The 14,721-nt window shown below is 38.3% G+C and overlaps 1 protein-coding gene across 4 annotated transcripts in view; it reads left to right on the forward strand.

Moving 5' to 3' along the window:
* Positions 1 to 14,721, forward strand: part of LRFN2 (leucine rich repeat and fibronectin type III domain containing 2) — a 362,212-nt gene that overhangs the window by 156,991 nt on the left and 190,500 nt on the right. For 2 of the 4 annotated variants that reach the window (XM_087965443.1, XM_087965428.1), the window contains exon 2: positions 755 to 925. The exons of the other annotated variants lie outside the window; for them this stretch is intronic. The gene's annotated coding sequence lies outside the window, so the exon portion shown is untranslated. The remainder of the gene's footprint in view (positions 1 to 754; positions 926 to 14,721) is intronic. 4 annotated transcript variants of the gene reach the window in all.

Genomic DNA, 14,721 nt, shown 5'->3' on the forward strand with positions numbered 1-14,721 from the left:
ATCTCCTGATTGGAATGGAACATGCTATCACTTCAAAGGTTAATGACCTCTTATGCCTTGTTCTTGGCCAGATGACATCTCTTCTACTACCCACTCATTCTCTGAACTGATGGTAGTTAATTATCACTCTGTGAAACTGCTTAACTCTACAGGAACACTATTTGGATGAAGCAATAGCAGCTGATTGAGGTCAGGTGTATTTTGAAGGAAAGAAGTTTGCCAGATCAGGCAATAAATATGAATGGCAAGGTGGAACTGGAGTGTTTCAAAATAAAGGGTGATCATTATGCCATGTGCATTAGGCAAAGAAACCACTCTTAGCCTTCAATGTAAAAGCCCATGGGGGAACAAAGTATTTTATTTTTTAAGAATAGATCTCTTGTGAAATAGAGCTCTTGGAAACCCTTTGAAAATGGGCTAAAAATTGAGTCAACAGTTATTTCTTGTTCACAAGCCTACCTGTGATAAATATGTTTTACAGTCAAAAGTTTTAGAAATGTTGGCAGGCGTCTGACTGACCATTGCATGGAAAAGATGCTGGAATGAATAGAGGTTTGGTCAAATCCAAATGAATATAGGAAGCTGTACTAAAACAATTGGACTGTAATTGTCAGTGGCTCTCCAGGTGTTCAGACAAAAGACTTCCCAAACTCTACCTAGAGATGTTAGGTTAATCTTGAGAAGTCACAGAGGAAAATCAGATGATTATTACAGACCTATTCCCATTATGTTCTTTTCCATCTATTTTTTTTAGATTCTGGAAAATTTCCAACATCATTAAATACAGAAAAAGAAAGATGATTTTTCTGTGTACTTCCAAGGACTCATCTTATTTGTACCAACATCAAACTGCAGCAGTAAACTGTGATCTCTGCTAAAGGATCCAACACTACTTTTTCACCAAAGTTACACTGGATTTTAAAAGGTTAGTATGGAAGAGTTTCACCTAGGGTTCTCCTGGCAACCCATACTGAACTGTCAAGAATATCATTAAAAAATCCAGCCAAAGTTCAGTTCTTCATTTACTTACATCTACTAGACAAAAACTTTTCAGACTAAACTTTTACTACTCTCACCCAAACAATGTATCCCAGGAGATTCTAGGGAGTGGCTTTGCTAATTCTCTTCCTCTGTCCCCTAATCAGATCAGAATCAGAATAAAGCTGGAAGGGACCGTGAAGGTCTTCTAGTCCAACCTACTGATCAAACAGGAGACCCTATACCATTTCAGACAGATGGTTGTCCAGTCTTTTTTTTAAAACCTCCAGTGATGAAGCACCTATAATTTGTGAAGGCAAGCTGTTCCTCTGGTTAATTGTCCTCAGTGTTAAGAAGTTTTCCCTTAATTCCAGGTTGCTCCTCTCCTTGATGAGTTTTCATCCATTGTTTCTTGTCTTGCCCTCTGATGCTTTGGAAAATAAGTTGACCCCCTCTTCTTTGTGGCAGCCCTTCAAATACTGAAATATTGCTATCATGTCACCCCTAGTCCTTCTTTTCTCTAGATTTTCCATACCCAATTCCTGCAACCATTCTCCATATGTTTTTTTTTTTTTTGTCTTCAGGCCTTAATAATCTTAGTTGCTCCCTCTTTCTTAAGAAACTACCACTTCACTGTTGTACATCATACCAGTTCCCCCTCAGTAGGCTCCATCCTTCACATGAGCAGTATTACCATGATTTTTCTGCTGCTGCAATAAAATCACACCATTTTGGAACATAATTTCCAGGTAATAAGCTAGCCTAGCAGTTCAGCAAGACACAGCTATTTATCTCCAATAGTCAAGCATTATTGTCTAGCTTCACAGTGTTCTCTAAGATAAGTACGATACAAGTAAAATCTTGGCAAATCAGTCATGAGCTATTCAAACTCTTAGTGTATGCTCAATTGCCTTTCTAGAGAAGTAAATGCTGGTCATATTGAGCATAAGAAATTGAGATTAAATATGTTATATTTATGATTGGTGGTAATAACAATGCCCTTTAGCTACAATCTTTGGGTGTTCATTTCTATGCTTATTTATTTTTTATACATTTTCTAAGGCTATCCAACTCCATAATGATTCTTGATAGCACATGATATTATAAACATCCAGGAACAATATAACAAATAAAAATTATGAATATTTGGTAAGGAAAATAATATATGAACAAAATAACCTAACACGAAACATTTCTATAACAGGCTTTCCATATCTAGACCTAGGCATAAAGGAAGAGCCAGTTTCATTGGACTTATGTAAATGAGGTCAGCATAGGTGTTGTGAACTAAAGAAATGTAATTAATAAAGATTCATTTGCCTAGCAGGATTGTAATCCTGCACGTCCTATTGGCCCATATAATGGCAAGTTATGATTGGTTCATTCCGAGCAATCTGACTGGCTGTTGGCGGGCCGTGCCAAGATTCAAACGCTATAACACTATCCATTGGTTATCCGGATAGCAGCTTACTCTATAAAAGAGTGACTGCTAGCCGGGGGTTTTTTGTCTCTGTTATGCTTGTGAATAAAGAGCTGAAGTTCAAGGTTTACAATCTGGTCTCCGTTCATTAAACCCATGCCTCAAACATAACAATAGGGACCATATGGGTCCTTTCAAAAATATATATGTAAAGCTCACCAATTAGAATACTTAAGATATTATTTACATTCATGCTTCTATGTTGCCCAGTTACAATATGACCTGCATTGGATTTTAACGTGTTTCGGGCTGTTTGTGGAGACAGTCTTTATCCATTCATCTGGAACTATTATGGATAGAGTCAACATAAACAATGGAAATAGTTACCAATTGCAGCATTTGAAGGGATTGCGTCTGGCAGAGATTATATCTTCTTTCACTTTTTGTGCATTGTTTCAGGAGTTCAGTGCATTCCACTACTCCCCTTCAATTAGGAACTGACAGTTTTTTCAGATTCTTCTAGCAAATTGGCTTTATAAGAAACACTGGAAATAAAACCCAGGAAAAAGGACATCTTATAACATGTCTTGATTCTGCTTTGGGACATTAATTTAAACACTATTTGGATGAATATTTGAGCTGGCAATAAGCTGGCAAAAAGCAACATTTGGCTTTAAGTCTTGGTTGCTTAATGTCTGCAACAATCTTCAGGCAAATATTCTTGATTATTCACATCATTCTCTTATCTTAGTTTAGAACAGTGCCATTTAGATTGTTCTGGACCTTTCACTTTGTTCTAAGATCTCACAGCAATGTGGGGTTCTTCACTAGGCCTTATGTTTAGAGATCTGAAGCCACAACTACCCTGGTATCTTTCTGTCTCCCTGCAATTCTGTTTAATCCTTGATCCTCACATTCCTCTGAATAGGGCCTTTTTTTCATTCTTTCCATTTGTCAACTTTAGGTCAGGATCTTCTGACCCTAAACTCTGGAATAATTCTTTTTTGCTCTATGAGAGTTTGATGGTCTTAAAAGAGGCTTAAAGATGTGTTTTCCTTTTCCTTGAGTTAGTGTAGGGCCTGGTTACCCTATCCTATTTTCATTCATCCTAGGTTCCTAGGCCAAGTTCATTCAGTTCCTAGGCCAAGTTAATTTTAATTATTGATATATATTCATAATCATATTGCAGGGTATTTGTTTTAAAAGATACATTTTGATATATATTTTCATTAAATACTATATCGTGTGAACTGTCAACATTATTAGATGAGGTCATGTCTACTAGGAAAGTGACCTCTCAAAAAAGCTCAAACTAACGTAACTCAGTAAGTGGCCCTCCTCTCTCAAGAGAGAGTGCAGATCTAATTTTGGACCTGCAGACTTTTGTAGCTTAAACCTCAGGAAAATATAGCATTTTCAGTGAAAGATTGTTGTTTCCTTACACAATTCTATTTTAAAGTCAAATTAGCTGAAATAAAGTAAAGTAAACCTTTACCTGAACTAATGCCAGAGGGAGCATGGAAAACTACCTCCCAAATAACTGTAAGGCACAATCCCCTAGGTAACAAATTGTTAAATGTTTTATAAATAAAATTAAGGAGTCTCTTGCATATGCATTTAACATTATGAAATATTGCCCAACAGTGCCCCTCAAATCTTCACACATTATTTTACGTTACTGAAGATATCTAGTAGCCTGCTGTATCCATTTGTTCTGAAGCATGTCTCTTTCTAAAAAAACTGTGAAACTGTTGAACAGTTTGTTTTCCAGAGGATAATATCCCAGTCCTATCATTAGGCACACAATGAGTTGTTTCCACAACTCATTTTTACTGGCAATGTAATTTTATTGTGTCAGAATACTTCATGTACCTTCTAGTTGGTGTAATATGAAAAAATAAGTTGGCTTGAAGTCTTTATAAAAGAATCCTAGCTTAGGTAGAAGTAATATTTGGTTTTGGCTATAATTAAAACATAGTATACTAGCCAGAGTCATGCTAATTTTATAAATAAGTAAATACAAGTATAGGTTATTGGCCAAATGTAATTGGACCCACAAGGAATTTGTCTCCAGTGCATAAGCTCTCAGTGCACATACAAACAAAGTGATAAATCATAGATCATGGATCATAAGATACAGCAACAATTGATAAATCAATATACCAATAGGAGAAGGTAGTAGGAAATATGAGTGGTGAGAAGATGACAAGGATGAGAAGATGACAAGGATAATGGCAATATAGCCTGCTACTTGGGTAAATATCTTTGAGCAGAAGATAGTGCTGCAGGAGTTAGGTATTGAGCAGATTGATGGCATGGGGGGAGAAACTCTTTGTGTCTAGTTGTTTTGGCATTCAATGCCCTATAGCGATGTCCAGGATGTTAGGGAATATTTTCTCAGCCCCCTTTCTGCAAAATGTCAAATTTTAGCAAATGTGTCAAATACTTTCCTCAATAATATCAGAGAATACTCTGCTGGTAATCCTTGATTTGCAATCAGTAACTAACAACAATTTGCATTTATGATAGCCATGGAACAGGTGTTTTATGGTCTGTAAATCACCTCCTATCCATCACAAATTGTTGTCTGTCAAGAGTCTGAATTTTGATCATGTGACCTGCTGCAATGGTTGTAAGTGTGAAAAATGGTCATAAATCTATTTTTTTCAGTGGCACTGTAACTTTGGTCACTAAATGAACTGTTGTAAGTCAAGGACTACCTGTATAAGAAAATAGTTTGTCAATGTGCCTGGAAATGTGTTTAGCAAAATTCTGATTGAAAATGTATAAAAGTAAGAAGAGCAAAAGTTTGGGAAGTGCAGTGCACTAAATGCTTGGCATGGGGTGGGCAGAACAACTTTTCGCTGTTCAGCAGAGAAAAGTGTAAATGTGAAATAGAAAATTTATAGCACACTTGTTAATTTAAAAAAAGAGATATGATAAAGTATCCCTTTTTGAACTATTGAATGTTCTGCAATGTGGAGTTGTTTGCTGAATGCAGGAAGAGTGGAAGTAAAGCTTGTGACTGTATATAAAATATCTCAATGGTTCTCTACTGAGGGATTAATATAAGAATGAAAAGAAACATAGAATAGACTATACAGCACAAAGAGACAGATGGCCTGCAAGTGTATATATCAAAGACCAAAGTATTTGTGTTTGGCTATGAACAGATAGTGAATGAATGAATGAATGAATGAATGAATGAATGAATGAATGAATGAATGAACGAACAAACAAACAGTTTACATAGTTTACAACAGTAAAAAACTATAGCAAGTAGATGTCCCAAAGGTGCTTTTTTCAACAGACAATTGGACTTTCTGGTTTTTCTTTAGAGATGTTTAGTTTCTCATCCAAGAAGCTTCTTTAGTTCTGAAGAAGCTTCTTGGATGAGAAGGAAAGAAAAACCAAAAAGTCCAGTTGCCTCTTGAAAAAGCATCTTTGGACAATCATGACCTGGATGACTGAGGATCTCCATGGATGTATAGCAAGTAGACCTTAGCAGAATAATAACAGCAATTAGACTTAGACTTATATACCGCTTTATAGTGCTTTACATCCCTTTCTAGGCATTTTGCAGAATCAGCATATTGCCCCCAACAATCTGGGTCCTCATTTTACCCATCTTGGAAGGATGGAAGGCTGAGTCAACCTTGAGCCTGGTGAGATTCAATCTGCCAAACTGCAGGCATCTGGCTGCAGCAGAAGTAGCTGGCAATACTACATTCTAGCCACTGTGCCACCAAGGCTCTTAAGAATATAAGAATGCTTCATAAAGATTGTAAAAAGTAGAAATGGATGAAGACATATTAAAATATTAAATGCTGGTACAAAGTTAGTAGATCATAATGTGGTCTGTTGTGAGGAATGAATGCTTGATAAAAGAAGCTGTGGATAATAGTTTCTGCCCACATTTTAGTATGGGAGTGGCAGTTGGGTGAAGTTGGCTTAGATTCTTACGGCGGCATAGAAATCCCCTCCCCACAAAAAAATTGAGACCACATACTAAATCCTTGGGCTATTCCTGCAGTCAAAAAAGAAATGTGATGGCCAAGACCAGCATTAATTTATATACTGGCATTCTAGAAGGCTACCAATCTTGGGTCAAGGAAAAGAGTTTTTGGCAGACAAACTCAGAAGAATGATTTAAAAGACAACGGTCGTGAATTGATAAATCATGTCATCCTAAACTCATAATATTTTTATCCTCTCCATTCACATCAGAAGTTTATTGTCAAGAATAATGCTAGTTTATTTCATTGTTCTCATCAGAAGAACATTTAAGAATAAAATGAAACATTTTAGTTTGGGTTTATGGCCATCATTAGACCATTAAGTCAGGGTCATGATCAGATTTTCAGATTGGGGTGGGTGAGGAAGAATCAAATTGCTAGGATCAAATTGATAGTCTTCTCCAAACAACAAGGTGCCTTAGATTTTTCTAGCTTTCTATGACACCAGATTCAATTTCTATTTTCCACTAGGTAGTGTAGTGGAAGTCCAGTGTGGCCTTGCACCACCCATTATGTACTCCTCCCTGTAACATTTCCACTACTGTGTTCCACTTCCATCCCATCAAAGATTCATGTTTCAGCAAGGCAATGTAGCTTGGAAAGACAGGTCTAAATGATCATGTTAATAAAGATGAATTAGAGACTAAAGAGACAAATTATTGAAGCATTTTTTACAAGGATGAACAGAGCTGAATTATTGTTTTTATCATACTGGTTGAGGTTGATGAGGATAAAGTTCTCTACTGCTATGACAAGCAATTTTATGCATTCTTTGTCTTATAGATCCATTTGTGATATACTGAATAGACCATAAACATGCATTTTGCTTTGACTTGCAATGGCTTTGCTTCTAATTTTAGATCCAGTCAAATTCCATTATAATATAATATAAATTATTTGTTGTAAACAAAGGTAATCACTAGTATGTATGTATGTATGTATGTATGTATGTATGTATGTATGGTATTTAGGTTTCTTCGGGTATTTTCCTGCGTCTTAATATTTGTGCTTCTATTATAGCGACGTTTCGGCAGAATCCCATCTGCCACCCTCAGGCTTGTGTATTGGGTTCCTTTTAATCTTGTGTGTCAGGCTTGGCAGCCATTTTTTTTAATTTGGTGCTGGCTTTCTGCTTTATTTGAATGGGTTTTTCCTCATCCTGATTGGCTGGGAGTGTAGGTCTGCTTTTATTGGTCTTTGAGTTGCTGTGTTCTTGATTGGTTGGCAACATTGTGTTTTGTGCATTGGGGCTTCTTAGTGCAGCTTGATTTCTTGTGAATGGCTGATAATTATTTATTAGGAAGCTAGGTTTTATTTGGGTAGCTGGCTGGGGCGTGTTTGGGCTAGAGGTATTGGGGGGGTTCTGTTTGTGTCCAAGTGCTTGCCTGGATTGTGGTATAGATATTTTTTTGTTTGTGAGTGCAGGCTTCCAGATGATTGACAGTCTGGTGGAGTCATCTCTTCTATTCATACTATTAGGTCTTTTATCAATTTCTATGGTTTCTCTGATGATTCTGTAGCCGGGGTTTTCAATAGTAGCTAGGGTTTTGGTGCCATTGAAGTCGATGCTATGACCTGTGGCTATCATATGTTGGACTAGTGAGGAAGTGTGTTCCAGCTTTTTTACTGCATTTTTTTGTTCATCTAGGCAGGTACTTATTCTTCTATTGGTCTGTCCAATGTATCTGGCAGGGCATGATGCACAAGGTACTTCATATATGCCTTGGTTTTCCAGGTCAATTTTATCTTTGGGGTTTCTTAGGATGGCTGCTATTTTTTTTTGTCCGTTTTGAAGGCAGTCTTGATGTGACATCAGCCATTGCTGATTTTGTCTATTGTTCCTCTTATGTAGGGCAGGACAGCTGTTCCATAGGTTTGTTCATCTTCTGGGTCTCTATTGTGTTTCAGTGTGTTTTTGTGAATCAGGTCCATGATTTTGTTTTTGTGGAAGCCGTTAGCTATCAGTATTTTGGTCAGGGTGCATAGTTCAGTCTTTATGTGTGCCTTGTCTGCCAGGCGTTTGCTTCTGGTAATTAGTGTTTTGGCTACGGAGTTTATTTGTGTTGGGTGGTGGTGGGATTGAGCATTTAGGTAGCGGTTGGTGTATGTTTTCTTCTGGTATATGGTGTGTCCTAGTGTGCCATCTGTTTTTTTGTAGATTAGTACATCTAGGAATGGTAGTTGTTTGTTTGTTTCCGTTTCCATGGTGAATTTGATTTTGGGGTGTGTATTGTTTAGTTGTGTTATGAAATTGTTTAGGTTTTTTTTTCCATCAGGGAAGCTATAGAGATTATTATTATTTGGAAGCCTGCACTCACAAACAAAAAAATCTCCACACCACTAGCCAGGCAAACACCTGGGCACAAACAGATCCCCCCTGATACCTCCAGCTCAAACACACCCCAACCAGGCACCCAGATGAAACCTAGCTTCCTAACAAATGATAGCCGTCCATTTACTCAGAGCCAAGCTGAACTAAAAGCCTCCAATACAGGAACACAATGTTGCCAGCCAATCAAGACACAAAAAAAGCCACAAAACAGACAGAAGATATTAGAAACACCAATCAAGCAGAACACAGCAAACTCCAAGACCAATAAACACAGACCAAGACTCCCAACCAATCAGGATGAAGAAAAAACCATTCTGGCACAGCAGTAAGCTAGCCCCAAATTTAAAACTGAAACAACTGTAAAAGTCTGACTCACAGACGAACACAATACAGAAGCCTGATGATGGCAGATGAGATTCTGCCGAAATGTTGCTACAACTTTAAAAGCACAACTATAATGATGTGGGAAAATACCCGAACAAAGCTGAATACCATATCTATCTATCTATCTATCTATCTATCTATCTATCTATCTATCTATCTATCTTTGGTTGTTCATGACATCAGACCCACACCCACGAGAGCCACACAAGATGCTACCACCACACTTCCACGTAGAAAGCAGACTCACACCCACACAGAAGATGAGACACGACCACGGACCAGAAGCCCTACCACAGCTGCATCACTACCCGCTTCAAACCCCTCCGACCCATACATGAAGCGAACTGATGCCCACCATGAAGATGTGGCACGACCACGAACATGAAGCCAAACAACAGGATCACAGCTCACCAGCTCAAATCCCCCAGCAACTAAGACTAACCTGAGCACAACCAAGCCCCCACCTGAACAGAACACCCCCCCAGCCAATCAGAACACAGCCAACCCCCCACCCAATCAAGTCACACCCCCACTAGCAGTTAAAAGGAAGAAGCAGCTGCAAGCTCACATTACTCCGAGAAGCACAAAGCCGAAGACACAAGCCTGAAGATGATGAATGAGACTACATCGAAATGTCACCTAAATACTTCCAATTTTATGCGGGAGAAAACCCGAATAACCAAAGATCCATATATATATATATATGTGTGTGTGTGTGTGTGTGTGTGTGTGTGTGTGTGTGTGTGTGGCCTTCGGCTTTGTTCGGGTATTTTCCCACGTCATTGTAGTTGTTCTTTTAAAGTTGTAGCAACGTTTCAGCAGAATCTCATCTGCCATCATCAGGCTTCTGTATTGTTTTATTTATTTATTTATTTGATTTGCCAATTGTTTACAAGATAATAAGTATAAGTGCATACATAGTTGTGAATACATGAAATGGGTACATATAAGAAAAATAAAAGAATAAGAGAAACAATAGGACAGAGACGGTAGGCACGTTGGTGCGCTTATGCACGCCCCCTACAGACCTCTTAGGAAAGGGGTGAGGTCAATAGTAGACAGTCTAAGGTTAAAGTTTTTGGGGTTTGGGGAAGAAACTACAGAGTCGGGTAGAGTATTCCAGACATTGACCACTCTATTGCTGAAGTCGTATTTCCTGCAATCAAGTTTGGTGCGGTTTACTTTGAGTTTGTATCTATTGTGTGCTCTTGTGTTGTTATGGTTGAAGCTGAAGTATTCACTGACAGGTAGGACATTGCAATGTATGATTTTATATACCATGCTTAAGTCAGACTGAAGACGGGGTAATTCAAGGTTTTCTAGTTCTAGAATTTCAAGTCTGGTGGCATAAGGTATTCTACAACGAGTAGAGGAGTGGAGAACTCTTCTTGTGAAATATTTCTGGACTTTCTCAATTGTGCTAATATCAGATACGTAATGTGGGTTCCAGACTGATGAACTGTATTCGAGTATTGGTCTAGCAAATGTTTTGTATGCTCTGGTTAGTAGTGTGATATTACCAGAGAAAAAGCTACGTAGGATTAGGTTAACAACTCTTAATGCCTTTTTGGCTATGTAGTTGCAGTGGGCTCTAGCACTTAGATCATTAGAGGTGAGTATTCCAAGGTCCTTTACAGAGCTTGGGTCATCAACAAGTTCTTGACTATTCAGCTTGTATTTTATTTTCTGATTTTTTTGCCAATATGTAAGACAGAGCATTTATTTGTTGAGATTTGAAGTTGCCATTTGTTTGACCATTCTGATACATAGTCAAGATCTTTTTGTAGGGTAGCAGTATTGTCTGTGGTATTGAACAGCTTTACATCATCAGCGAAGAGAACGCAATTGCTCTTGATATGATGACAGAGGTCGTTTATGTAGAGTATGAAGAGAGTTGGTCCTAGAACACTGCCTTGGGGGACACCACTATTGACAGGTACTGGATTTGATAGGACGCTCCCGATTTTGACCATTTGTTGTCTGTTTGCCAGGAATGCTTCTATCCAGTTATTCAGTTGTCCAGAGATACCATAGGATTTTATTTTTAGGAGTAGTTTGTCGTGTACCACTGAATCAAAGGCTTTACAGAAGTCTATGTAGTTGCGTCTATTGCTTTGCCCTGGTCGAGTTGTGTCGTCCATATGTTTTTGCAGTGTAAGAGTTGTAGATTACAGGATAGTTTTTTTCTGAAACCAAATTGTTTATTGGAGAGTAGGTTATTTGTCTCTAAGTGGAGGATGATGGATTGGTTAATAATAGATTCCATTACTTTACAGGTGACGCAGCATAAGGAGATTGGCCTGTAATTTTCAACTAGGCTTGGGTCTCCCTTTTTGAAGATGGGGATGACTGTGGCTTATGACCATAGGTTAGGCAAGGAGCTGGTCCTGAAAGATTTTTCAAAGATTATGCTTAGAGGTTTGGCTATGGCAGTGGATAGCTTTCTTAAGAAGTAGGCACATATTCCATCCGGTCCAATAGATAGAGATGGTTTTAGATTGCGTAGTGATTTTTCAACATTGTCTTCTGTGAAATCGATATGTATTAGATCATTATTGTTATCTGTGGTATGGCTAGGAAATACTGGGCATGATCCATTGCTGTTTACAAATACTGAGCCGAAGAATGTGTTAAAGATGTTGGCTTTAATGGTGTCGTCGTTGCAGTCTTTACCATCAGGTCCTATCAAGGGAGGGATGGACCTTGAGTCTTTTAGTTTGTTGTTTACAAAATTGTAAAAAGCACGGGTGGAATTGGTGCTTAGAAGGTTTCCTCTTGTTTAATGTGATAATTGGTGCATTCGGTCTTTATCTGGTGGCATAAATTTTTGTATCGGTTTTTGAAATTGGTAACGTGACCAGATTTGTTTTTCCTCCAGAGTGATCTCTTTTTGGATTGAAGTTTCCTTATTGATATGGGTAATCTGCTTTTTTGTTTTGTTTTGGGAGTTGTTGTTGGTACATATAGTTTGATGACTCTTTTGACTTCAAGTAAAAATATGTTATAATGGTCTTCAACAGTATTGCATCCAGTGAATAGAGATTGCCAATCCAGGGATGAGAGATCGTTGTCTATAAGATCATAGTTGCCTTTTTGAAGTTACAATTGGGGATTACATCATTGTGGTGATTTTTGTGTGGACGTATGTTGAGACAAAAGTCAATCATATTGTGGTCACTACTGAAAAGGGTTCTTTAGTTTGTATTCCATAAATTAAATTCAAACTATTGCAGAAGATGAGATCGAGGCAGTTGTTTAGTCTAGTGTTGTTGGTTACTAGTTGTTCCAGTCCCAGATTTGTAATAGCGTTGTAGAAGGTTGTGTGTATGATTTCAGTTGTACAATCATTTAGGGTCCAGTCAATATGAGGTAGATTGAAATCACCAAGAAAGATAAAAGGGTATGGGCAGGATGCAGCCCATGTTAGTAATGTATTTAGCTTGTTTACATGTTCGATGTCATAATCAGGTGCTCTGTAACATAGTAAGAATCGAATTGTGATATTTAAGGATAGTTCACAGATGATGGTCTCAGGAAGAGCAAGCTCCTGGGTAACTTGGATATTTTTTAGATGTAAGGATTTTTTATAGAATATAACAACACCACCTCCTCGACGATTTTCACGATCTGATCGGTAAACATGATAGTCTCTTACTGTGGTAATGGAGTCGGGGAGAGATGCATTGAGCCATGTTTCACAGACAAATATAATGTCGAAGTTAGCCACAGTTAGCCATTGTGTCCGTCTGTGAGTCAGACTTTTACAGTGGTTTCAGATTTAAATTTGGGGCAGCCTATTGCTGTGCCAGAATGGTTTTTTCTTCATCCTGATTGGTTGGGAGTCTTGGTCTGTGTTTATTGGTCTCAGAGTTTGCTGTGTTCTGCTTGATTGGTGTCTCTAATATCTTCTGTCTGTTTTTTGGCTCTTTTTGTATCTTGATTGGCTGGCAGCATTGTGTTACTTTATTGGAGGCCTTTAGTGCAGCTTGGCTTCGGGTAAATGGACGGCTATCATTAGTTAGGAAGCTGGGTTTCATCTGGGTGCCTGGTTGGGATGTGTTTGAGCTGGAGGTATCAGGGGGGATCTGTTTGTGCCCAGGTGTTTGCCTGGCTTGTGGTGTGGAGATTTTTTTGTTTGTGAGTGCAGGCTTCCAAATGATTGACAGCCTGGTGGAATCATCTCTTCTATTCATGCTTTCTGGTCTTTTTTCAATCTCTATGGCTTCTCTGATGATTCTGTGGCTAGGGCTTTCTATAGTGGCTAGGGTTTTGGTGCCATTGAAGTTGATGCTATGACCTGTGGCTTCCATGTGTTGGACATGGAAGCTTTAAAAGAACAACTACAATGACGTGGGAAAATACCCGAACAAAGCCAAAGGCCATACATGTAAGTACCCGCGAAAATTTAAGAAAACACACACACACACACACACACACACACACATATATGTATATGTATATGTATATGTATATGTATATATGTATATTCACACACACATACATACATACATGTGTGTGTGTGTGTGTGTAAAACTGTGTATTCAATTATATTCAATTATATTCAATTTTGGTATAATTTATATTGATAATTCATAGTGTATTCAACAAAAGTAAACTTGGCAAATAGCATATTGCCAAACTTGTCAGGTCTTGGAAAAGCATGCAGAAAGGCTCTGGACATGGATCTGCAATGTTTTTCAGGGCCATAGACTTGGAAGTTGAAAACATCCCATAAAACAAATGCCAAAATATATCACTACTGCCTCCAAGAAAACTGCATGTGGTATCCAGATAATTACTAAAAGTCATGCTTGATTCAAGGGCATTTTTACTTTTACCAAAAAGTAATTATTTTCTACCAGTAAACAGTGAACCCACTGGGCACATCAGGAAGTGGTCACTTTAAATTTGCATTATATTTCATTCCACTAATTCATATACACACAGAATGTTTCTCAAACTGAAATTGATTGAGAAGTTTTGGCTGAACTGTAACCACTGTTGTTGGACCTCAATAATTGGAGCTATATTTGTACATGTTAAATGGAATGAAATTTTGTGCTTCAGAATGTAAACTTGCTTCAGAATGTAAACTTCAGATTGTGACTTCCGGGTTGAACTCTCCTCGCTGATGGACCATAGATCGTGACTGTCCATACTCTTTCATTGGAGAGCCCTGATCATTTTGATTAGGGCTGAAGCCTTGGAGGGGCGGTGGAGTAAGGGGAAGCCGTAAACCAGGTGGAAGGGAGCCGCATCTCCCTCCTGGTCTTGGTCTTTCCCCCCAAAGATGACTGAAGCGGTGGTCTAAAATGGCCACCCCAAAGAGGAGGACTCAGCTGGACTAAGATTTGTGCAGGAGGGAAGAAAGAGGTGGATAACATCTGAACCGGGACAATTGGACGAAACAACTAAACAAAAAGTACCCGGGATTAAGGTAACATTGAACTTTTAAGAAAAGAAAAGTGAGCGGCAGAAATACAAAGGGACAGGAAAAAAAACAAGAAAATAATTTTGACAGTTAAGCGGGGCTTCGAACCGGGAAAGGAAGAAGCTGGAACTAAAGACTTTATTAAATTGGACTAAAATAT

Source organism: Notechis scutatus, chromosome 1 (genome assembly GCF_049901735.1).
Source record: "Notechis scutatus isolate UNSWTSFEM ecotype Mainland chromosome 1, rNotScu1.2, whole genome shotgun sequence".
Taxonomy (NCBI): Eukaryota; Metazoa; Chordata; class Lepidosauria; order Squamata; family Elapidae; genus Notechis; species Notechis scutatus.